The sequence below is a fragment of the Centropristis striata genome, chromosome 19 (genome assembly GCF_030273125.1).
Source record: "Centropristis striata isolate RG_2023a ecotype Rhode Island chromosome 19, C.striata_1.0, whole genome shotgun sequence".
NCBI classification, from domain to species: Eukaryota; Metazoa; Chordata; class Actinopteri; order Perciformes; family Serranidae; genus Centropristis; species Centropristis striata.
Genome location: NC_081535.1, coordinates 29561261 through 29586246, shown reverse-complemented (window position 1 = coordinate 29586246; position 24986 = coordinate 29561261).

Genomic DNA, 24986 nt, shown 5'->3' with positions numbered 1-24986 from the left:
AGTAAAGTTCCACCTCAGTTTATTGAGCTCTGATTATTTCACACCCTGCTGATCAGTAAAGACCTACAACAGGAAACATGATAGAAACTGAATGCTCTTCCTGAGATGCAAACTCATCTGGTCACCCAGCTGCTTTTTCTCATTATGCTTCTGTGGCTTTTGATGCTCACAAGCAATTTCCTACGGATGACTATCACATTACATCAAATTAAACTGCGTTACTTCACACCCAGTGAAGAAGTTTATTTAGTCTGCAGATGGCAGCCTTATCTTGGGGAAATATGAAACGGGCTCTCTTTGGATCTTGCAGGCTTGCTCATTTTGAATTGCTTTATAGAGTCAGGTCAGGTCATGTGGCTTTGGGTTAACACACATTCCAGCCTGAAAGTTAGAAAATACATGTTATGGCTGAAAATGTAGAGCATATCAGAGGATTCACTAAGAGGAAACAGCTGCAAGTCTATGTGAGATGAAACTATTATACTTTATTTTAAGCCATATTATTTTATTTTATTTAAAATAAATCTTGATGATTTGTGTAATTTTATGCCTCTGAGCGTAAAACGTTATGAGCTTAAAATTGTGAATGTGAGAGGTACAATTGTGTATTTGCGAGATAAAATTGTGTATTTGAGAGGTAAAATTGTGAATGTGAGAGATAAAATTGTGTATTTGAGAGGTAAAATTGAGAATGTGAGAGGTGAAATTGTGAATGTGAGAGGTAAAATTGTGCATGTGAGATGTAGAATTGTGAATGTGAGAGGTGAAATTGTGAATGTGGGAGGTAAAATTGTGAATTTGAGGTAAAATTGTGAATGTGAGAGGTAAAATTGTGAATGTGAGAGGTGAAATTGTGTATGTGAGAGGTGAAATTGTGAATTTGAGGTAAAATTGTGTATGTTAGAGGTAAAATTGTGAATGTGAGAGGTACAATTGTGAATGTGAGAAGTAAAATTGTGAATGTGAGAGATACAATTGTGATTTTGAGGTAAAATTGTGTATGTAAGAGGTAAAATTGTGAATGTGAGAGGTGAAATTGTGAATGTGAGAGGTAAAATTGTGTATTTTAGAGGTAAAATTGTGAATGTGAGAGGTAAAATTGTGTATTTTAGAGGTAAAATTGTAAATGTGAGGTGAAATGGTGAATGTGAGAGGTGAAACTGTGAATGTGAGAGGTATTTTTTTATTGACTATAATCAAATAGTACCATTATAGAATAAACCTACCTAAAAGTGATCTGTTGTGTAAGGAAGTTTAATACTTCATCTCTAGACTGAAGTCTTATTTGCATATTTAGCAGAATTGGGATCAAAACATGTTCCACGAGGAAACAAGCTGCATGGCTCTTTCCTGTTTTTCCCCTGTGAATGGGCTCTTTGTGCCCTCCTCTCTCTCTCTCTCTCTCTCTCTCTCTCTCTCTCTCTCTCTCTCTCTCTCTCTCTCTCTCTCTCTCTCTCTCTCTCTCTCTCTCTCTGCTGCAGTTGCTCTCAACATGTCTCTGAAGTATCCTGAGTTGGTACCTGGACTCTGTCTGACAGGCTGCTGACACCGGGTCAGATAAAGACCGGGCTGGTCAGTGTTTAAGAGGTGAATGGAAATAATGAACTTTGTTTGTCATAGATATCACCTTATCATTTGCCCTTTAGCTCTCTGAAACCAGTATTAGTCACATCACAGATGAGTGGAACACTTTTTGCAGGGCAGGAAGAGCCACAGTGACATCATAACAAATGTTTTCTTAAAACTAAATTCACCAATTCAAGTTAAGTGGCAAAATTACTTTATTTACTTTTTAATTACAGTAATTGTATCCCACATGGGACACTGTTTGGCGCTTATATCCCTGATCGGACACATCTGCAATGCCGCACTCTCATTTCAATAAGGTCGCCACCACCAGTGTAGGTATAATTGATTTATACATATTTAATAATCTATGTGTGAAATTAATTAATTTATGTGTTGAGATTTACATGTCTAATTACAATACAAAACTAACTCTGATGAGAGAAAGCAGTAAGAACGCTTAGGCGACACTCAGGCGACGATCTGAAAAGTACATGTGTATTTTTATTGTACTGTATTTTATTGTGAAGGACAGAAGTACGGTTCGGGTGTGTTGATAACGATGGTTGATATAGGTGTTATTTATTTGGCTTATCCAGAAACATCACAGGCATCACATTTTACCTCTCACATACACACATTTTACCCTCTCACATACACACATTTTACCTCTCACATACACACATTTTACTTCTCACATACACACATTTGACCTCTTACATACACACATTTTACCTCTCACATACACACATTTTACTTCTCACATACACACATTTTACCTCTCACATACACACATTTTACCTCTCACATACACACATTTTACTTCTCACATACACACATTTTACTTCTCACATACACACATTTTACCTCTCACATACACACATTTTACCTCTCACATACACACATTTTACCTCTCACATACACACATATTTTGTGAATGTGAGAGGTAAAATTGTGAATGTGAGAGGTGCTGTCTTTCCACCTCCCCAACTGTCCACTCCCTTCATGTTGAGGACTACCATTAATCACAAACTCACCTTTAAAGTCAACTGATACTCTCAGAGTGCCAACAATGTCTGATTTTGACAGAGCCCTTATTTCATGGCAAGGTTTAGAAGGATAAATGCTATCAACCTGATAAAAATCTGAAAAAGGACAGCCACTATTTAATAACTAAACTATGTGGAGGTTTCCAACAAGGGCTTAAGGCTTGAAGTTTTGTCCTTATTTTACTGTGTGTGTGTGTGTGTGTGTGTGTGTGCCTGAATAAGGTGAGGGAGTGCTGGCCACCGGGTTAAGCTCCTATGTCAACAAATGACTCTAAAGCTATTCTCAGCACCATGTCCTCATTAAAACATTCCCCAAAGTGCCCCTCCATAAAACGCCCTTGGCTTCATGTTTAGGTGTCTAATTAGGGTCCTTGCCTAAGCCTTAGTTCTGGCTTGTGTGTCAATTTAATGAGGCAATTAGTAGTATAAGTGATATTGTATCTGGAATATCTGGACTATCAGGAGATGTGAGGGGAACTGTGAAGTGTAGTGCAGGCCATGGGGGCACTGGGAGGTCAGGGGTGTAGGGTTGCAGACATGTTTGTGTCGGCTCCAGAAATGATAGAGAGAAAGAAAAATAAATAAAAATGTGTTAATTATAAATGCTTAAAGGAGAAACCTCTGTCTGTCTAGGTTTCATAGGTACTTATGAGAAACATGTTTACTGCAAAGCGAAGCTTATCTTAACACAGAAGACTGGAAGCAGATGGAAACTGCTGGTCTGACTCAAACCAACAGGAACAAAATCCCCCAACCAGCACCTCTGAAGCAGTTAGGACAACAGGAGTTTTAGAAGTGTAACAGATTATGAAATCAGGTCTCTATAAAGCACATTAGGAGAATCTTCTCTATGATATCAAACATGAAAACACAACAAGATTTGATTTTACCCCCCACATTGACAATTTTACCTCTCACATTGACAATTTTACCTCTCACATTGACAATTTTACCTCCCACATTGACAATTTTACCTCTCACATTGACAATTTTACCTCCCACATTAACAATTTTACCTCCCACATTCACAATTTTACCTCTCACATTCACAATTTTACCTCTCACATTCACAATTTTACCTCTCACATTCACAAATTTACCTCTCACATTAACAATTTCACTTCACAAAAAATACCTCTCACATTCACGGTTTTCCCTTTCACATTGACAATTTTATCTCACATACACAATTTTACCTCACACATAGATCATTTTACCTCTCACATACACAAAAAATACCTCTCACATTAACAATTTTACCTCCCACATTCACAATTTTACCTCTCACATTAACAATTTTACCTCCCACAGTCACAATTTTACCTCTCACATTCACAATTTTACCTCTCACATTAACAATTTTACCTCCCACATTCACAATTTTACCTCTCACATTCACAATTTTACCTCTCACATTCACAATTTTACCTCCCACATTCACATTTTTACCTCTCACATTAACAATTTTACCTCCTACATTCACAAATTTACCTCTCACATTCACAATTGTACCTCTCACATTCACAATTTTACCTCCCACATTAACAATTTTACCTCTCACATTCACAATTTTACCTCTCAAATTCACAATTTTACCTCCCACATTCACAGTTTTACCTCTCACATTAACAATTTTACCTCCCATATTCACAATTTTACCTCTCACATTCACAATTTTACCTCCCACATTCACAATTTTACCGCTCACATTAACAATTTTACCTCCCACATTCACAATTTTACCTCTCACATTCACAAATTTACCTCTCACATTAACAATTTCACTTCACAAAAAATACCTCTCACATTCACGATTTTCCCTTTCACATTGACAATTTTATCTCACATACACAATTTTACCTCACACATAGATCATTTTACCTCTCACATACACAAAAAATACCTCTCACATTCACAGTTTTACCTCTCAAATACACAACTTTACCCCTCACATTCAGGCTAAATTCTGGGAGTTCAGTGCATATTCAAGATGTATTGACTTAATCAGTTGCATTTCCTCCTGATTAATGAAAGTCATGTTCAAAGTAACAGGAAATAAGCATATTGCTCTCAACAGCCTTTATATGGCTGTGAGTCTGAGGTGAAGCAGGGCACCGGTCTGTGTCAGTGATTGAAGTACAGTATGTGTGTAGGTTTGTGTGTGTGAGCCACTGTGTGAGCTGAGTGCCGTGCTGCAAATTGCATCTGTTCCTAATTACAGAGTGCTAATGAAAGCCTGTACTCCTGGTGGGCCTGCAGAGGACCGGCCTGGCACCTCGCCTCTGCCACTCAGAGCAGAGAGGAGACTGATGACACATACAGAGTCATAAACAAAGTGAAATACATACAGTACATACTGGAGACGGATGAAGACAGAGAGAGAGGTGATGGGCAGCAGCTGACCATGGGATCATGGGGAGACAGCTGCTGCGCTCTCTCCACTCTGCAGTCCTCTGGCTGTCATTGACTGCTCCAGCCTGCAGCCAGATCTCCATTAGAACTTCAAAACAGTGTTCAGAATGCAGTCGACAACACCCGTTAGTATTTGAAACTGTTTTATAGAGTTAGACTACCTGTAATGCTGTTCACCAGCAAATCACCAATGTTTTTATTGTGAAGAATCTAATGGAAATGTTGGAGGTGTGGAAAAAAATCAGTACAGCATAGTATTGCGAAATTTTTGCGTAGCGATTTTATATGGATTCATGGCCATAGCAGACTTAATTTAGGAATATACCGGGGATACTGGTATCATATGAAACTAGAAGATCTAAGGACTCTATAGGCACCATGTAGGAGGATATCGTGTCACACAAATCAGTGTATATGATGATAATATACAATGGACTGACTTTACAATTACCCATTTATTTTTATTCTTTCTTTTTACCTGCATGTTATTTATACATGATCATTTTGGTTAATATTATGGTGAAAAGGAAATTCATTAATTTTTTGAACCACCTACAAACTGGAAAAGTTTGTAGGTGAAGTTATGCTGAATGCCAACATGATTATCATTTTATTATGCCATAAAGCAAAGTATTGGAAAAAAATGTTTTTAAGTTGATGATGGTGAAAAAAAGGAAGGGATCACCAAAGTAATTATATATCATCCTGAGGGAAACATGAATGTGGGTACCATATTCCATGGCAATTGTTAATAAAATTGCATGAGGAAACCTTGAAAATTGATAATCTGTCACCAACAGAAAAAACCTCACCATTTTTCTGCGCAGTTCGTTGATGGGGTAATGAAGAGCTGGAGACGTCCAAGTTTCTCAGTTTGACAAAAGTTTATTACAATACGTCAAAAAATGTGCACTTCACAGAGATTCTCCGGGTTCAAAAACTCATGTCCCTGAATACAAACAGACGTGTTTCAGTTCGTGAAGTCTGAACCACGACTCTCTCCCTATACCCATTAAAATACTAACATTTGTTTACAAAACATGCTTGGCGATTTCCTCCAGGAAGTCCCGCCTTCTTGATCGCTGATTCGCCAGTTTTAATTAATACAACGGCACGTCAATGCCACCTGGTTGCTTGCTGCCCCGGACAAGGCCATCCTGACGTGGCCTCTTCTCCAGAACATTCAACAAAAAACCTACTGCCTTGTTTTGTCTTACAAAGATAGTGTGTGTTACAGGGCCAAATGATTTTTACTGTCTAACATAGATTCTAAAAGTCTAAAAACTATGAAACAGACAATGAAATATATGTAGTCAAAGTTTCTAAACCAAAATTAACACACAAACATAATCATTGTATCAAAATCATATTGTCTGACTTAATATAAATGCATAGAGAGAGATATTACACTCAAGGTTTGACCTTTGACCTGCGTCACTCACAGAGACAGAGAACAGAGACAGACAACAGAGGAGCAGAAATCAAGCATAAAATCATTTACCAATATAGAAAATAATCAATTATTTTAACACAATCCAATAGATCGAAACTAAAAAAACTTGAGAAGTCAGAGAATCAACAGTCAGTAGGATCCATCCCAGCGGTACCATGAATATCTGTATTAAAACTGAAGTTTCAGGGAAAAGTTTGAGTAGGGATGAGAGTGGTTGTTACGTGCCAAGCAAAGCCAGAGGGCTGGTTGTGTGTGTGTTTCTGCCTCTCCTCCCCCCTCCTGTCTGTTTCCTTCCCAGGTGATAACGACCTGATTGGGATCCATCCATGGAGCTGCCCAATCAGAGGTGGTATGTTCCAGTTTAAAAGGGCCCGTTGTGAGGATCCTGTCTTTCTGCCATCTTGTCTCACTTTGCCCTGTCTGTGGCTGTGTCCCAAAGTCGAGGAAGGATCCTGGCTGAATTTGAAGGATACTACGTCATCAACCTGTCCAAGGACCGTCCCAATGTCCAGGATCCTCCGGAGGACAGAGTCCGGTAACGCTTTATATTAAGGTCCTTGTAATAACCATTAATTAACAAGTAATAAGGCCATTGTAAGTCCTTACAAGATGCTTATTAATATTACTGTGTGTTTATAAGCCTATATAAGTGTTAATAATGGCATTATAATACAGCTAATAGCAGGATATAAGAGATGTATAATAAGAACATTAATAAAAGCCTCATGAGTATCTTATAATTCTTCATAATAGCATTACAAACACCCATAACCCACCCATTATGTCTTTGCCATGCCTTTTAATTAATCTATAATTAATCTTTTGTTTGCTTATTGATATTAAAATATACTTTATTGCTCATCTATTATAAGTTAACTATGCACTTGTTAACAGTTAACTATGCTTTTTGCAGCTAAAGGGATCTAAAGCGAGAACAATGCTTTATTACTTGTTAATTAATGGTTATTACAAGACCTTAATATAAAACGTTACCCAGAGTCCTTCTTTTGTCCAAATTCCAAGGATGCATGTGTCTACCGGGAGATTTAAAAATGGCGAACGAAGAAACAGCAACTGGCATTGGCGGCACAATATGAATTTAAATATCAAAGTATTTTCAGTTTACACTGAATATTTGATATCACATAACTTATAAAACTTGAATGTTCAAATACTTGTGTTCAAAGTCAAGCAAAACCATGCATAAACAAGTGACAGTATATTTAGCTAAAAGATGATAAACGTTAATTTAAAGTTAATTGATGCGTCTCAGTCCGCTAAAGTTATTAATTGTTAATTCGTATATATGCGTCAGATGATAATGTACTATGTGCAAAGTATACGCAGCTTTTCAGAAAGTTATACATCTGTTTATTGTGTTAACAGACCGACAGTCCGCTGACCGTCACACTATGTGGGCGTGGCATGCCGGCAAAATATGGCGTTTTTCCATAAAACACGAGACTGTATAACTTGACCATACGTTGTCCAATCTGCCTCAAACCTGTCATGCATGATGATGGATCATCACTGACCAGTTCTACATAACAATATTTCATAAAGTCCCGCCCCTTATGCTTTAACCACGCCCCCTTTCATACCTAATGAACCGTTTGTCCTAGAGACTTGTATCGCCCGTTTGTCATACACTCTTTTCAGAGGTGGCCGTGGTCGTGTGGTCCCGTTCAGTCCTGCTTGCAGGCCTAGTCTGTTATTGTTATTTATAAATAACTGTTATTGTACTGTAAAATGAAAAGAAGAGGAACAGAACACATCTCCATGGTGAATTATGCGTCGCTGCTTTTATGAAACTAAGTAGCGGACAAATTCATCCAGGATCAGTGAAATATTCAGGTTTAATCCACTTTGTGGCTTTTACCGGCTAAACCGTGGAGATTCAATTATGCAATGACGCACGGCTGCACACTGAAGGCTGTTTCATTTGTGCGTTATCACAGTGAAAGGAAGCACTCTGGCCTCGTCTCTGAAGGACCCGGCTCAAAAGGAAGGATCCTACCAAGGAAGGATCCTTGACTTTGGGATACAGCCTGTGAGACCTGTGTTTTGTCTGCTGGACAATTTAAATAAGACCTGTAAGTGTATTTCTGTGGTGGTGAGATTGAGCGGTAGGTAAGTTTGGGTACCCTACACTTTGCATCATGTAGGTAGTTTCTGTTGTTAGACGCACTATGATTATTGGTTGATGCCACACATATATTTATTTCTAAAAACTGTTTGTAGATAAGTATGTTAGGTCTTATAAATACTCATCATATCACAAAATGCTTAGAATCGCAATAATATTGTACCGTGACTCAAGTATCGGGATAAAATTGTATCGTGGGGCCTCTAATGGACATGAAGGTGACTGTGAGGAAGCTTTAAGGAATGGATCAGGCCACTGAGTGTGAGGTTGTGGTTGTTCTGGGTTAACTTGGTAAGCATTTTGTTGCATTTTACCTCTTAAATGTAGCCTGGGTATACCCATACTGCCTTGCGTGCTCGAATTTCATTTCGAACCTCCCGGCAGTCTGGCAACGATGGCCATTTCTTAGCCCTGTTTTAGGGATCCAATCACAGAACGGGGAGGGACGGCAAGACGATGACGCCTACTCGGCAGACGGAAGCTTGTAGTTTTGTAGTTTTTTTACAGATCCAACATGGCTGCAGCAGACGCAAAACTCTCTTTAGCTGTAGACGCCGTTTTAAATAGTTAAGAGCCAAAGTTAATTTTGAAAGAAGAACAACGTTTGACCTTACACTCATGTTTCACCACGAAAAAGGACGTTTTAGCCTTGCTTCTGACAGGATTTGACCAAAGCCTAATCTACCAACTAGACCCGCTACCGATCACTGCCATAATGCCGCGGAGCCGCCGAGAGACCCGCAGCAGCTCGTCTATTGACCATAAAATCAGTGGATGTGTGGCTGAATGATATGGGGGGGAATAAGGCGTGAAAATAAATAATCTTACAGAAAGTGAGAGCTGGAGAAGCAGAGCAGCAAGCAACACTCTCACAGACACACACACACAACAAACATCAATTTCTGTCGCTCCACATATGTCATCTGGTATAACTGATATGATTGGCTAAGAGCTACCTACAGACGCTTTTGATAGACATCCTAAGAGTCCAATAAACGGCTCCGGAGGATCGTAAACCACACCTCCTCTACGGAGAAATGAATGGCTGGTTTCAAGACTAATCTCATTTGTGAGTAGTCTGGTGTTAGCCAGGCTATCTTAAATTAGCCATTTTTTTCAAATTTTCTTTTACAAAAATACATTGTTGTTAGTGATGGTTATGCTCGGCGATGAGGCTAAGAATGTTTTCTTATATTTAATGCACTATATACCATAAATCACAATTAAAATTAAGTGACTCTATATTCTAAGTATGCTAATTAAACTCACACAACCAAGTTGAAATTCATCCTCTAGGTTAAAACAAACAGACTAGAAACAAAAGCAAAATGATTATAGCCACTTCCAGTTTTTTAGCTATTAATTTTACATTATGTTGGCAGTGCAAGATAAGATAAAACAGGAGTTGGAAAAAAGAGGTTAAAACCTTTGTAAGCGAGGATGTTCCTCCTCATCCTAAGCTTGATATAGCATGAGCAATGAGTCAGAGGCCATGCATACAGTATGTGCGCACACACTATATGATAAGTGAATAGTCATTGCTGCTAAGAATGCTCCTCTATTCATCTTCTCCCTCTTTTTTCTATTACAAATAATAAGAAGTATGTGGAAGGTTTGCTGTGGGAGGTTGGGTGTAAAACTCAAGCAGGGACCCTCAATGTTGCTAATTCATTTACAGATTTAATTAGATGGATGGAGCCCTTGCCATTATTAAAACAGAGAGGGAGAGAATGTTGCCAGCACTACAGGACTTTTTAATTACAACTCCACATCCCGCGTGCTGACGTCTGGGGAACCAGTTAATTAAAATCCTCATTATTTTACTTTTAATTAGTTCCCCCCTCTTTTGTTTCCTTGCGCCATATGGCAATGTTCCGTGGTCAAATCAACTTAATTGAGCTAATTAAGTTGATCAGTTTAATTATTCAAAGTCCTCTGATTGGATGAAATTACTACCCCATCCCCCCCTTGTCACCCACCAAAAAAAACCCTCCTACAAATTCCCATCTTCGCTCTTAAGTTCACAGCATATCCATTTCATATCATAGTGGCTGCTGTGGTTTCACTCAAATCTTTTATCAAATCACCAGCGTATAACGTGTCCAGACCCTTCAGCTTTCATTTTACCTTCAGGTGGGGTGAGCGAGAAGACGACACTAATAGTTATAAGATATTTCCCATTTCAGCAGGACTATTTGTCTGAGGGAACCAGGTCTGAGAGCCGATGGGAATAGTTCAGTCCCCAGTGAGATGTATTAGTCCTATTTTCCCCTGACAACTTTATTGAAAAAATGTTTGTGCTGCATGTCCACGTCCACACCCACACATCTGACCAACAATAAAGACCTTCACTTGAACTGAGATTCTGCAATTAAAAAACTGTTGCAATAGACAGGTATCTGCCTCTAGATCTCTATGAGGGGGCCATAATTCATTCTTCCCTCTCACATACACAAAGATTACCTCTCACATACACACATTTTACCTCTCACATTCACAATTTCACCTCTCACATACACAACTTCACGTATTCACAATTTCACAAAAAAATGTGTGTATGTGAGAGGTAAAATTGTGAATGTGAGAGGTGAAATTGTGAATGTGAGCGGTAAAATTGTGAATGTGAGAGGTAAAATTATGTATGTGAGAGGTAAAATTGTGAATGTGAGAGGTAAAATTATGTATGTGAGAGGTGAAATTGTGAATGTGAGAGGTAAAATTATGTATGTGAGAGGTGAAATTGTGAATGTGAGGTAAAATTGTGAATGTGAGAGGTAAAATTGTGAATGTGTGAGGTAAAATTATGTATGTGAGAGGTAAAATTGTGAATGTGAGAGGTGAAATTGTGATTGTGAGAGGTATTTCTTCGGTGACCCTGCTGTGAAGCAAGAGTGCTAACCACTACACCACCGTGTAGCCCAAAACCTTACATATAAAAGGCAATTAATTTTCTCAGGACATAGCCTATCCCACTCCCCACCCCAAAGAAACGTACAAAGCTGTTTCACTTGAAAACAATCGACACCACAGATGCTGCTGGGTGATCTGTATTTCCTGCAGGTTATGACCTCATCAAAATATACTTTGCAATCAGATTCATCAATAAGGAAATTCTCGTGATTTTTCCAGAATCACCATATATCATGAGGATCTCTCTACAGTCATCTAAATGCATTTTGTGCAATCAGCATTAGGCTGTTGTAAAAAACAAAACAAATGTTCCTCCTCAAACGTGTCTTATTGGTCTTTCTGCACACTTTCTTCTATAAATCAACAATCAGTTTGAGACTGAAACATTGAAAACTGTTCACATGGCTCTCAGAAACATTGTGAGTCACCTAAAACTTCTGGCTCAGCTTATAACTCTCTCAGGACTGCCAGTTCCTGCCTGTCACTCACCCGCTGTCTCTATCCTAAACACAGGCTCACCACATTAACAGCTGATCCATCAACTGGCCAATTTCCGCTTTTTTAAGTATAATAACCGTCAGGCAGGTGTAGATGTGTGATTGTGATGAACAACATGCTGTGATAGAGATTGTTCTGGAGTTTGGTTCCTAAGACCCAGACAATACATGGCAGATTTCTCATACTGAGCTCTGTGGTTAAAGGGGGTAAAAGTAGAGTAAAAGTTTGATCTTCACTGCCTCTAATGCACCCACTGAGAATAATGCCTTCTGTCTGACCACAGTGAGCCAGTGGAGTGATCATAGTGTTTCCATGCAGAAACATCTTTAAAGTGGGCGGTCAAAAAGTCTCATTGTGGCTGGTTACATGCAGGCAAAGAAACTGTGGAGAATAATTAATCAAAACAACATGTTTAATGTACACATGAGCACAAGGGGGGTTATTTGTGGTTATTTTACAGCAGTCTGATGCTGATTGCTCAGAATGTAAATGTTTTGCTGGTTTTAATTGTGGTTTGACAGTGCACAACTGCAGATAGATAAACACCTGCTGCATTAGGAAGACTGTAAAGAGAGGCTCATGATATATCTGGGCTAAAACCACAAGTATTCTCTTATTAATAAATCTGTTGCAGAGTATATTTTGATCAGGCCATCCGTTGCAGGTGTGGATTGGGATGAGGTGTTGACCCATCCTTGCAAAGTGAAACAATGTGGGGGGGGGTTTGTTGTTGAGAATTTTCAAGCTTTTTTTTCTTGTAAATAAAGACTTCTAATCTCTGAAATTCTGAGTTTCTTCTTTTCGGATAACAAATACCAATTAGTATTCAACTGTGATTTGCAATAATAACTCAGCTTCATCATAAACAAATCAGTTTGACTAAACTCTCCTGCTGCAGGCAGTTAGAGGATCTATACGTTGACCCTCCCCCTGTGTTGCTGGTTGTGACCAAGACCAAGACCAAGAGCAATACCAAAACCAAGACCTAGACCAAGACCAAGACCAATACCAAGACCAAGACCAAGACCAAAACCAAGACCAATACCAAGACCAAGACCAAGACCAAAGCCAAGACCAATACCACGACCAAAACCAAGACCAAGACCAAGACAAAAGCCAAGACCAAGACCAAGACCAAGACCAAAACAAAGACCTAGACCAAGACAAAGACCAAGACCAAGACCAAGACCAAGAGCAAAAACAAGAGCAAGAGCAAAAGCAAAAGCAAAAGCAAAAGCAAAAGCAAAAGCAAAAGCAAGAGCAAAACCAAAACCAAAACCAAGACCAAGACCAAGACCAAGACCAAGACCAAGATCAAAACCAATACCAAGACCAAGAGCATGAGCGGCCTGTAGCTGGTGATCAGGCCTTTTGTTTGGTTTGGTTTTCCCCTTTGTTTTCTGGTGGGATTGGTGCCACAGTTTTTCAGTTATTTATTTCTATTTCTTCTTTTAACTTATGTTCTGTGGCAGAAAGGATTCTTTTGGATCTGCTGGCCCGTCGATGTCCAAGAGTCTCCCTTTCTTTGATGGATTTTTGCCAGCCAACCAGACCTTCTGACCTTTTGTAATGAATCATTGTTTTGCATCACTCCTGACTTTGTGCCAATTATGTTAGATCCCCTTTATTGGGAGCCTTTGGTGGCGATCGTAACACCAATAACAATTCAGTCACTCGCTGACGTAAATCTTACAAATACTGCAAAACTTAAATAACTTTCAGCTCATTCGGTCAATGAACTAATAAACTGTGTTGCAGTAAGTTACCTATATGATTATTTGTGCTGTTAAAGTTTTGGTTAATGGTTAAACGCTGAAATTGGTTAAAATGGTTGATAGTGATTTACACACATTCCTGACACTATTTGGTGTTGATAGTTTGGACGGATGACATCAAGCTGTTTTGCAAGGAATGAGCAAGAAATGGACTCACTGATCCAAACCACCAGCATCTACAGCAACGATATTGGCAGAAAGAGAGGAAAGATGATCATAACTGAAGGGGTTTGGGGCAGAATAGGAGATGTTCAGGACAAATACCTTGGGATTTCCCTGGCAAATAGCAAAAACAAGATCAACATGTGCACACAACCAATCAAAGGCAAGAATTCTCCTTACCAGTCGGCAACCTCCGGATCTGAGCAGGGAGGCAAACCAGAAAGTGCCTTAAGCTGCATTCTACCAAAAATTCCAGCAGGGGGCGCTGACGGTGGCTGCAGAAGCATTTGGGTCCATTCATTCAATACAAAATGAGAAAACTTCTCACTTGATTTTTACCTCAGAATTTTTTTTTTAGGACAACACTATAGTCTCAATCGCTAGTAAAAATCTTCAAGACAATTTGATGTGTATAGTTCTAATAATGGCCCCATTTATAGAAGATAAAGAATCGTATGATTCGGGGAGCGTGGCTATATTTAGCGGTTTGGTCTCATAACTTTGACCCTTTCACTGTGTATTTTCACGTAATGAATATTATTTGAATGTTTTGTTCAGTAAAAATGTCTTTTTCAGTGTGTGTATGTGAGACTAACAGTCACTCCAAGGAGTCGCTGTTCATTTTACTTAGGTAAGTAACTTACATTTTGTTTTTGCTTTTTGCCAAAACTAACATCCCAGTTAATGCTAACATGAATCATTCAGGTTGAGGTGTAGAGAGGCTGTAGTCAGTGTCGTCTTATTCCTCTCGCTCCTCCACAGTCCAAATATGGTCTGCTCCCCGTATCAGAAACAAGATGGCGACGAGTGTAACGCTGAACTCGATGTCTCAAACGGGCCACAAACCAACGGGTGATGTCAAGGTAATTACGTCCATTATTTATACAGTCTATGCTCCTTACCAGTGTAGCTCCAACAAGTTCAAGTATTAACATACACATAGAGGTTACATATCACAGAGAGCATTTGTATGTACATTCACAGTTGTAAATGATTTCTTTGCATTAGTTTTGGCAGAAGTTCCCATAAGGGAATCATGCAGCCAGTTTCATTTTATTAACTTCACACAGTCTTGACAAGGGCATTGTGACATGCTCAGGTCTGATAGGGAATCAATGCTCCATGTCTGTGATCATGAAAAGCATAAGACAAATTCATTAGCGCATGCAAATGACTTTAATTGCAATTATCTCCATATCTTGATAAGCAAAGAGGGGGGTCTCCAAGTCTCCCTCCATGGTGCAACTTCCACACCACACTCAAAAACAATCAAGCCTCATCTGCATATCAGTAATTAGCCTGACGAATTCAGGAACCAATTAGCAAGACTGCAAAGATACAAGGTGAGGCAAGAAAAAGTTTTCAGAGGTTACGACTCACACTCGGTTGCATGCTACGTACATACATACACAACACCAACACAAACAACATCTGCCAGCAAGTTATTTCAGGTTCAGTTTTGAAATTTGAGTCATTAAGTTCATATCATTCTACTTCAGATACAATTGAGTGGCCTGTTTAATGGCCTTTTTTCATTACATGATGCAAACTGATTGCTTTGGTTAAAAAGTAACTTTCCTATAAATATCAGGACTATCAGGACTACTCACTAGTATTGATGGTTGTATCATCTGGATGCTGAATAATACTGTACAAAAACAGTTTGGTATGTTCTAAAGTAAGCTATTTTCCCCCCTATCAATGGTAAAAATGGCAGAAAGATCATAACTGTAATCATGAAAAAATCTTTGAACAGGAAGGCTAACAATGCTGCGCTGGAGCAATAAGCTGCAATCATCAGTAGGTTATTATTATTTTTCTGCCACCTGGGCTCCCTTAACAGTCTTGGAATCCCATATATGACGTATGACTGGAAAGCTGAGATTTTTGTGGATTCAATGAGCCAATCTTGATGTTTGATGATGTTTAGCCCCCTAGTAGCATTTTATTGTGGTGGGAGCATAAAAGCATAAGATTGCTTTGCCAGCTTTTTGTATTAACTCTTAGAATAGGCAGTAGTTTTTTGTATTAATGATGGGTCAGATTACAATGTAATGTGAAAGGATTCATTCATACTGACACACACCCAGAGAGATACCTTCCGCTCTACGGATGTTTCTAGCATTTTTCAGATCATGGTTTTGGTTTAATCACCTGCAAATTTACTTTTTTCCCCTTGCTGCTCCCATCAGCCTCGTTTCAGTAAAAGCTCCTTCCAGCAGGGAGACAGTTTGTGACTAGCTGCTGAACATAATGGAGCATTTAAATTCTGCCAGCACTTACCAGTGCACCTGGCTAACACTTTACTTCCAGAGGCTTCCACAGTACAGGGGCCAAATAAAGTTTCAAAGTTAAGGAATGGACATGGCCATTTTCAAAGTTGTCCCTTGATCTCTGACCTCAAGATGTATGAATGAAAATAAGTGCTACAGGTGCACACAATTTCTCACTTTACAGACATGCCCACTTTATTCAAATTCCATTTAGTTTGGGGCAAAAACCATGCTGTTTTTTTTTCGCATATTGTGTTTCAATATTTCTGCCACCAGTCTTGGAATTCCATATTTTAGGAATGACTGGAAAACTGAGATTCTTGTGGATTCAATGAGTCAATCTTGTGTGATGATGTCTATCCTGTTAGTAGAGTTTTATTGTAGTGGGAGCATAAAAGCACAAAGTTGCTTTGCCAGCTTTAGTATTAACTCTTAGAATCTGTAGAAGGCCAGAGTTAGAGATCCAACTGGCTCATACCTGGCAAACATGATGGAAATATTGTTTGCTGCCAGGCCAGTCAGTGCTTTATAAACCATCATAGATATATTAGTGGATAAGTTATAGTGTAATTGGCTAAAGAAATGTCAATCTTACTCTTAATCTTACGTGCCTATACCACCAAATAGAAAATGGAAGCACAGTAAGAGGTAAAATTGTGTATGTGAGAGGTACCTCTCACATACACAATTTTACACCTCATATCCAGACTTTTACCTCTCACATAAACAATTTTACCTCTCACATTCACAGTTTTACCTCTTACATTCACAATTTTACCTCTCACATTCACAATTTTATCTCTCACACAAAAAATGTGTGTATGTGAGAGGTAAAACTGTGAATGTGAGAGGTGAATCGATCTTTAATTTCATTGAGCACAAAGCTGTGTTGGCAAAAGGCTGAATTTTGGCACATTATGTGACTTTTTATTCATTATTTGCTCCACAGTTGTCATGATGTACTGAAGCAACAGCCTGACAAAAAAACAAAAACAAATAACAGGACTAAAGAAAATGAGAGTGGATTCAGAGGAAATTTAGTGCGACTCAGGTTTGGAGTCATGACTGAAGAACTGGAGGAATGTGTTTCCCCTCCATCATTATGAAAGAGCACCGTGAAACCCTACCATTAAAAGCCTCATTGTAACTGTGAATGTGAAGCTAATTGGACTAACCATGTGAGGAGCTGCTGAGTTTCTGTGGGCTGTTAATTTGAAGAGTCACAGCTGGCCGCTCGTGTGCGTCCCGCCTGCTTCACATCAGCCTTTGAGTCTGCTCCGTAGAAAGCCACACAAACAATGTGAAAAAGGAGTGATCCTAAAATTAGCACGAAAGAGATGATCTTGTAGTTTCCGTGCCAAATGTGCATCCATAAAAAAGGCTCATTTAAAGATGCATTTCATGCCAAAAAGCAATTATGACAATCCAGAGCAGAGAACTTGGAAAGATCAGAGACCAGAGACGATGTTAAAAACTGAACGTTTTAATTTGCACAGACTTCAATGGAGCTATATGAAACTTTTCATGGTTGAAAACAATGCACTTCTTCCCCCCATACAGCTAAGGAGAACACAAACTGCTGGCTGCTTCGTACCCACAGGAAAAAGCTCCCTCCCTTTTAATTAGACCAGCTCACCAGATTAGACCTCATTAGGCTGCAATACTGGAGTGCAGCTAAAGCCCATGCAGGCCTCCAGCGCATCCCACTTTAATTGCTTCAGTAATGGCTTCGGCTCAGGCCTTTGAAATCCCATTCCTGTGGGTAATCAGCCATGTTTGTCTGAGAACCGCAAGCATTTCTTACTTACTCCTCCAGTCTGCATCGGCTACCTGTAACCCACTGCTCCACACTTACTGTAGTTCAGCCACATCCTCCTCAATGAGCACGCGACACATGTGAGACGGCACAATGGCTCTATGTGAGAGGTAAAATTGGGAATGTGAGAGGTAAAAATGTGAATCAGAGATAAAATTGTGTATGTGAGAGGTGAAACTGTCAATGTGAGAGGTGAAATTGTGAATGTGAGAGGTGAAATTGTGAATGTGAGAGGTGAAATTGTGAATGTGAGAGGTAAAATTGTGAATGTGAGAGGTAAAATTGTGAATCAGGCTACGTTTACATGATGACGGTCTGAACAGAAGACGCAAAAGTGGCATCTTCACTTTTTATTCCGCGTTTAGACGAGTTTTTTCGGGAGGAAATCTGCGTGCATACGGTGACGCAAAAGTGTGTGGAATTGGATTGCATGCATGCCAGGTGGCATCACTTAAAGTGATAAGAGCATCTTTGGGCATGTGGAAGTTTTCACACCACGTATTTTCATCAGCTACTCCTTCCACAAAGTTCTCCACCATCACTAGATCTCCCAGGTCTCGTCCACAGCCGTCTGGCTCGCCTCCCACCAATTGGTGCATCCAAAATGTGATAGAGGTAATTACAGATCCTTCTCTGTTCACTAGTACTATCTGTACATATCCTGTACATTTGGTGGAAAGACTCCTGTAAGTTTATTAGAGCTGCCAGAGCAGCTTGAAGGTCCGACGCATGGAAATAATCCCACATGTTTGTTTATTTCCCTGTACTGGAGCATGTATGTGACGTAAACACATACGTGACGTGAGCAGATCTGAGCAGAGTTTTGCGTCTTGTCAGTGTAGACGGACGGAGTGGATTCAACTTTTCCACTGTTCCACCTTTTCCAGGTGGTTTCAGATTTTTGCGTTTTTAAGCCCCAAAAACGCCGTCACCGTGTAAACGAAAGGCACTTCCGATAAAATATTTTGTCATTTTTACCTGCAAGCGTTCCCGTGTAAACGCGGCCTCAGAGATAAAATTGTGAATGTGAGAGGAGAAACTGTCAATGTGAGAGGTAAAATTGTGTATGTGAGAGGTAAAATTGTTAATGTGAGAGGTAAAATTGTGAATGTGAGAAGTGAAATTGTGAATCAGAGATACATTGTGAATGTGAGAGGTGAAACTGTCAATGTGAGAGGTAAAATTGTGTATGTGAGAGGTAAAGTTGTTAATGTGAGATGTAAAATTGTGTATGTGAGAGGTAAAATTGTGAATGTGAGAGGTAAAATTGTGTATGTGAGAGGTAAAACTGTGAATGTGAGAGGTAAGATATGAATTATGGCCTATTATTATTGCCCGTCATTGAAAATCGCTAAATCCTCATCAGTTCTTCTGAGACGACTTCCTCTCTTTTCCTACAGTTAAGAGCATTGCAACACAACAAAAATTGCAACACAAAAAACATGATGCATACACTGTAGCAAAGTGTATAAATCTTTCTTTCTTTCTTCACTCATTCATAAATTATAAACAGATTCGCTTTAACTGTCAAAACTTTTTACTGCAATAAACACTGAGAATGTACAGTACACATCACTGCTGCTAAATCTTTTGTAGAATTATCTTTCCAAACACACTTACAAAAACATGGATGAACCCCAAAAGTATAGATAATGTCTAAAGGAACAAGCATCAAGAAGAGAAGGTACATTATGATATTTAGACATTCAGGAAGGACAGCACAGATCTAGTACTGTATTCCTACCAAAGTCAAGACACATTGTGTATCTCTCTGATTGTTTAGAAATAATTATAAATCCAGAAAAAATATAAAACACTGGGAGAACCCTCACTGTTGGAGTCCTTGCTTTAAAACGTTCACTTGTTGATGTTCACTTTCTTCTTAAAGATATCTAGAAGCAATAAAGGCTCACTTTAATCGACCGGAAGTGGCATCGCTGCCTTGCAGGACAGCACTGGTGTTTTTTTTTTTTTTTTTTTTTTACTGTATTAGCTCATCAACTAACAAGACCAAGAGTCCACTGCCAGGCGAGCAGCTACTCAAGGCTGTGGCGCTCATTATAAAGAGGACCAAATTGTAAGATGGGTAAAGCTCGAGGTCCAAACTTCGTCTGCGGTGAAGTAAATATAGCCTCAGCATGATGTATCCTAACATGCTCACAATGACAATCTAAGAGCTTATTACATTCATAGCTCTGGCCATCCTCTCCATTGGTTATAATAGCACTGTTACCTCAATCATATTTATCTTAATCAACTATTTGGTAAGCTTGTAATGGCCATCAGACAGGTTGGATAGAAGCTAAATGTTTATTATGAAGGGCCGTATAGGTCATAATTCTCTCTCACATTCTCAAAGAATACCTCTCACATTCACAATTTTACCTCTCACATTCACAATTTTACATCTCACATTCACAATTTTACCTCTCACATTCACAGTTTTACCTCTCACATACAGAATTTTACCTCTCACATTCACAGTTTGACCTCTCACATACACAGTTTTACCTCTCACATTCACAATTTTACCTCTCACATTCACAGTTTTACCTCTCACATTCACAGTTTTACCTCTCACATACACAATTTTACCTCTCACATTCACAAAGAATACCTCTCACATTCACAGTTTTACCTCTCACATACACAATTTTACCTCTCACATACACAAGTTTACCTCTCACATTCACAAAGAATACCTCTAACATTCACAGTTTCACCTCTCACATACACAGTTTTACCTCTCACATACACAATTTTACCTCTCACATTCACAGTTTTACCTCTCTCATACACAATTTTACCTCTCACATTCACAATGTTACCTCTCAGATACACAATGTGACGCTCGCGTGTTGATTGACCTTGCTTTGCAAAGAAATAAAACCTTGTGGCCGGCAGAAGTCTCTATTTCATTCTTCACCAGCAGCAGAGAAAAATTTCCACTACACCAACATTTTTCTTAAGTATGCTGGTGTTTAGCAGGTAATGTCTACTGTGTTCGTTAAGATCGTTAGTGTGCTAATATGCTAATTACTATAGCTATAGGCTGCTTTGGAAACTTTGCAGGTATTTGCACATAAAGTACTGGACGACCTGATGATAGTGATAGAGGGATCCCCAAAGATTTTACAGTTCCTGGAGGAAGGTGAAGATCTGCACTAACTATCCATTCAGTAGTTAAATATGATGATCATTTCCCAAAACATATATTCAGTTTCAGATTATTTACTTCCATCTAGTTCATGCCTGCATGACTTGTTGTAATCAATAGTGAGCAAGTTATTCACTGGAATGAATTACCTACTCTGCACAAAGGTGAAGACAAAGGTGCTCTGGTGGTATCATTTGGAAATGATTGCTGGTTATGCTAAGTGCCGTAAATTCTCATATAAAAGCTGTTATTCCAGTAATGGCCAGGTCACAAATAATAGTAGTCAGCACAAACATGTATAATAGTGGCCAATCGCTGAGGAAGGGGGCTAAAAAAAAGCATTGTCAGCAAACACCTGCAGACTACCACAAAGTCTCACATGGTAAATTCAACACAATGTTCATTTTCCAAAGCAATAATTCCATCAGTGTAACAAAGACATTTCATACTCTCAGTTTCTCTTTGTTTAGAGAAATAATATAATTGTATTGGGCCTTTTTGCTCTTGCATGCAGCAATAAGAGTAAAATAAGAAATCCCACATGGGATTCATGAAACTAGCACTGACAGCCGAGTCCATTCTTACACACCCGAGGGTTTTGATTATTCGCATTTTATTTAATCTTGGATGCATGTGCCGGGCAAGTTGGAATTAGTATAGAGAATAAACCAATAAACCCATATACGGGTGCATCTCACAAAGTTAGAAATTCGTAGAAAAGTTTATTTATGTCAGTAATTCAATTCAAAGTGGAAATAACACATTATATAGATCCATTACACACAGAATGAAACATTTCATGTCTTAATTCATTTAATTTCTTCCAATCATAATGATTATGGCATTTGATGAAGACCTCAAGTGTATCCAGTGTATTTAATATTACAAAAGACCAATTTTAAAAAGTATGTTTAATATGGATGTGTATGTTTAATATGAAAATGTTGTCTGAAAAGTATGTCCATCTATATGACTCAATACTTGTTTGGGGGTATTTGACTTGAACTACTGGAAGTTGACTTTTCCATCATGTTCTAATGTACTGAGATGCACCTGTAAGGGCAGCAAGCCTACATAATGTAACATACAAAAAATAAAAGCATAGTTATTTAAAAATTTCATTCGTAATGTAACCAAAATGATCTGCGAACATGTAAAAAAAAGAAAAAAAGAAGAAGTAGAGAGAAATGACCTGCTGTCTGGTTTCAAAACTGCAGCATGGTGCACTGTAGTATTGTGCTGAGCATCAGGCTATGGTTATGTTAAGCTCACCACTGGCTCCACTGTTGAGCAGACATGCATCAGTTTTTTCTAATTATCACCTAATTTAAAAGTTGGATTTCTGTTGAAAGGTGATAATGCAGACTTGTAGAAAAATCTATCATTTAACACTAATAATAACACAATGATCTGTGAAAGGGAGATTCGGGGCTGTGCGGTGGCGTAGTGGTTAGCTCACAACAAGAGGGACGCCGGTTTGACTCCGGCCAGGGACTCTCAGGCTGGGTTCTCACCAGGTACTCTGGCTTCCTCCCACAGTCCAAAAACATGCACTTACATTTAATTAGTGACTGTAAATTGCCCGTAGGTGTGAATGAGAGCGTGATTGTCTGTCTCTATGTGTCAGCCCAGTGATGTCCAGGGTGTACCCCGCCTCTCGCCCAATGTCAGCTGGGATCAGCTCCAGGCCCCCGCGACCCAAGTGTGGATAAGCGGTTAAGGATAATGAATGAATGAAAATGAATAACACAATGAGCCATCCATCCTCGATCTCCATCAGCATCTTGATCCAACCACATAAAGAATGGTGTGCTTCCCCAGCCAGCAGGGCAACTGTACACTCATCTGCCACTTAATTAGCTGGCAAGGTGTACCTAATAAAGTGGCGGTGTGGTCTATCTTGTCTTGTTGTGTGTTCAGAGATGCGCCTCTGCAGACCTTGGTTGTAACGAGAGGTTATTGAGTTCCTGTTGTCTTTCTATCATCTGGAACCAGTCCGGCCATTCTCCTCTGACCTCTGCCATCAACAAGGCATCAAACTCTAGAGATGGTTGTGCGTGAAAATCCCAGTAGATCAGCAGTTTGTGAAATAATCAGACTCTGCTTGGTCCGATAGTCGATTGAATTGATAATTGACCATTGTGTTGTACCAGTCGTGTTTGGATGCCAATAAAGGCTTGCAAAGCCTGGAGCAACATCTGTAGAGAGACGATGCAGTCTTCTGGGAAGCTGGGATGTATACAGATGTATACAGTGACGTAATGATGGGACTTTTAACGTCGCGTGGATGTTGGTCTGAGTATTTCACAAACTGCTGATCTTACAACCATCTCTAGGTTTTACAGAGAATGGTCAGAACAAGAGAAAATATCCAGAGGTCAGAGAACAGTGACTCAAATAACCACTTCTTACAGCCAAGGTCCACAGAAGAGCATCTCTGAACGCACAACTTGTCCAACCTTGGACAGAAGACCACACCGCCACTTTATGAGGTACACCTTGCTAGCTACAAAAGTGGCCAACGAGTGTATGTTACGTTATGTTAGTCTTTTTGTGTGCATCACAAACTTGTGGGAGAAAACAAACAGCCCCAGCTGATCAATCACAGATCTTGTTCCCATGTAGTACCTCTGCTGTTGCCTGGAGATGTAAATACAGTTTTAAGGAGGTGACCAACAGCTACTAACTCTGAGTTATTGTTGTCTTGTGTTAGATTTTCTTTAAGTATTCTATGTTGTTCAGATACTTTTGTGAGCTTTAAATGTGAAGCAGCAGCAGGAAGTTGGTTTCCATTGGCACTAACTGTGAAGCTGAAATATAGGAAATCCTTTAGTCCACAGCAAATATTCACCTCTGTCTTCCATGTGTGTCTCTTTTTCTGACCTTTCTCTGTAAACCCTAGAGATGGTTGTTAGATCAGCAGCCATGTTCAAAGTCACTTAAATCACCTTTCTTCTCCATTCTGATGCTCACTTTAACCTTCAGCAGCTCATCCTCACCATGTCTACATGACTAAATGCATTGAGTTGCTGCCATGTGATTGGCTGATTAGATATTTATGTTAATGAGTAGTTGAACAGGTGTACCTAATGAAGTGCTCGGTGAGTGTACATGTGTGCTGGCATATTGGTCCAATATTTTTTTTAGATTTCTAATCATCTTTAATAAGTTTAAACATTTAAAATGATCATATCGATACATTTTTGCAAAACATTTTTCCTCTGTGTTTTCATAGTCATGTTCATTATTAATAACTCACAAGAAAAAACACATCCAGTTTGTGTGAATTGGTTTTTATGTGTTCCATGGCACTAACTTACCTAACAACAAATGGGAAGTATTGAATCAATGATGGAAAAAAAAAACCCACAAGGCCATTAGACTTTTAATGTAAAAATGTAAAATGTGTTAAATTGAGTGCATGGTGGCTTAACCTGGGGAAAAAATGGTAAAGTGGAACGCCTGATGGTGCTGTGGAAGTGGACACAATATTGAATTTATACACATATACATATACCGAAACATAGACATAGAGGAAGGGTTGAGTGTTAACTGGAGAACAGTGGAAATTAGAAATAAAAGCCTGTGTCTTATAAAGGCATAGAAGGTTTTCACGACGTGTCATCAGACCGGAAGTCGCCAAGGAAAATGGTTAATCATTGCCGTGTTTTAGGTTGTAGTCCATTCATTTCAATACAAAATGAGAAAACTTCTCACTTGATTTATTACCTCAGAAATTTTTTAAGGACAACACTATGGTCTCAATCAC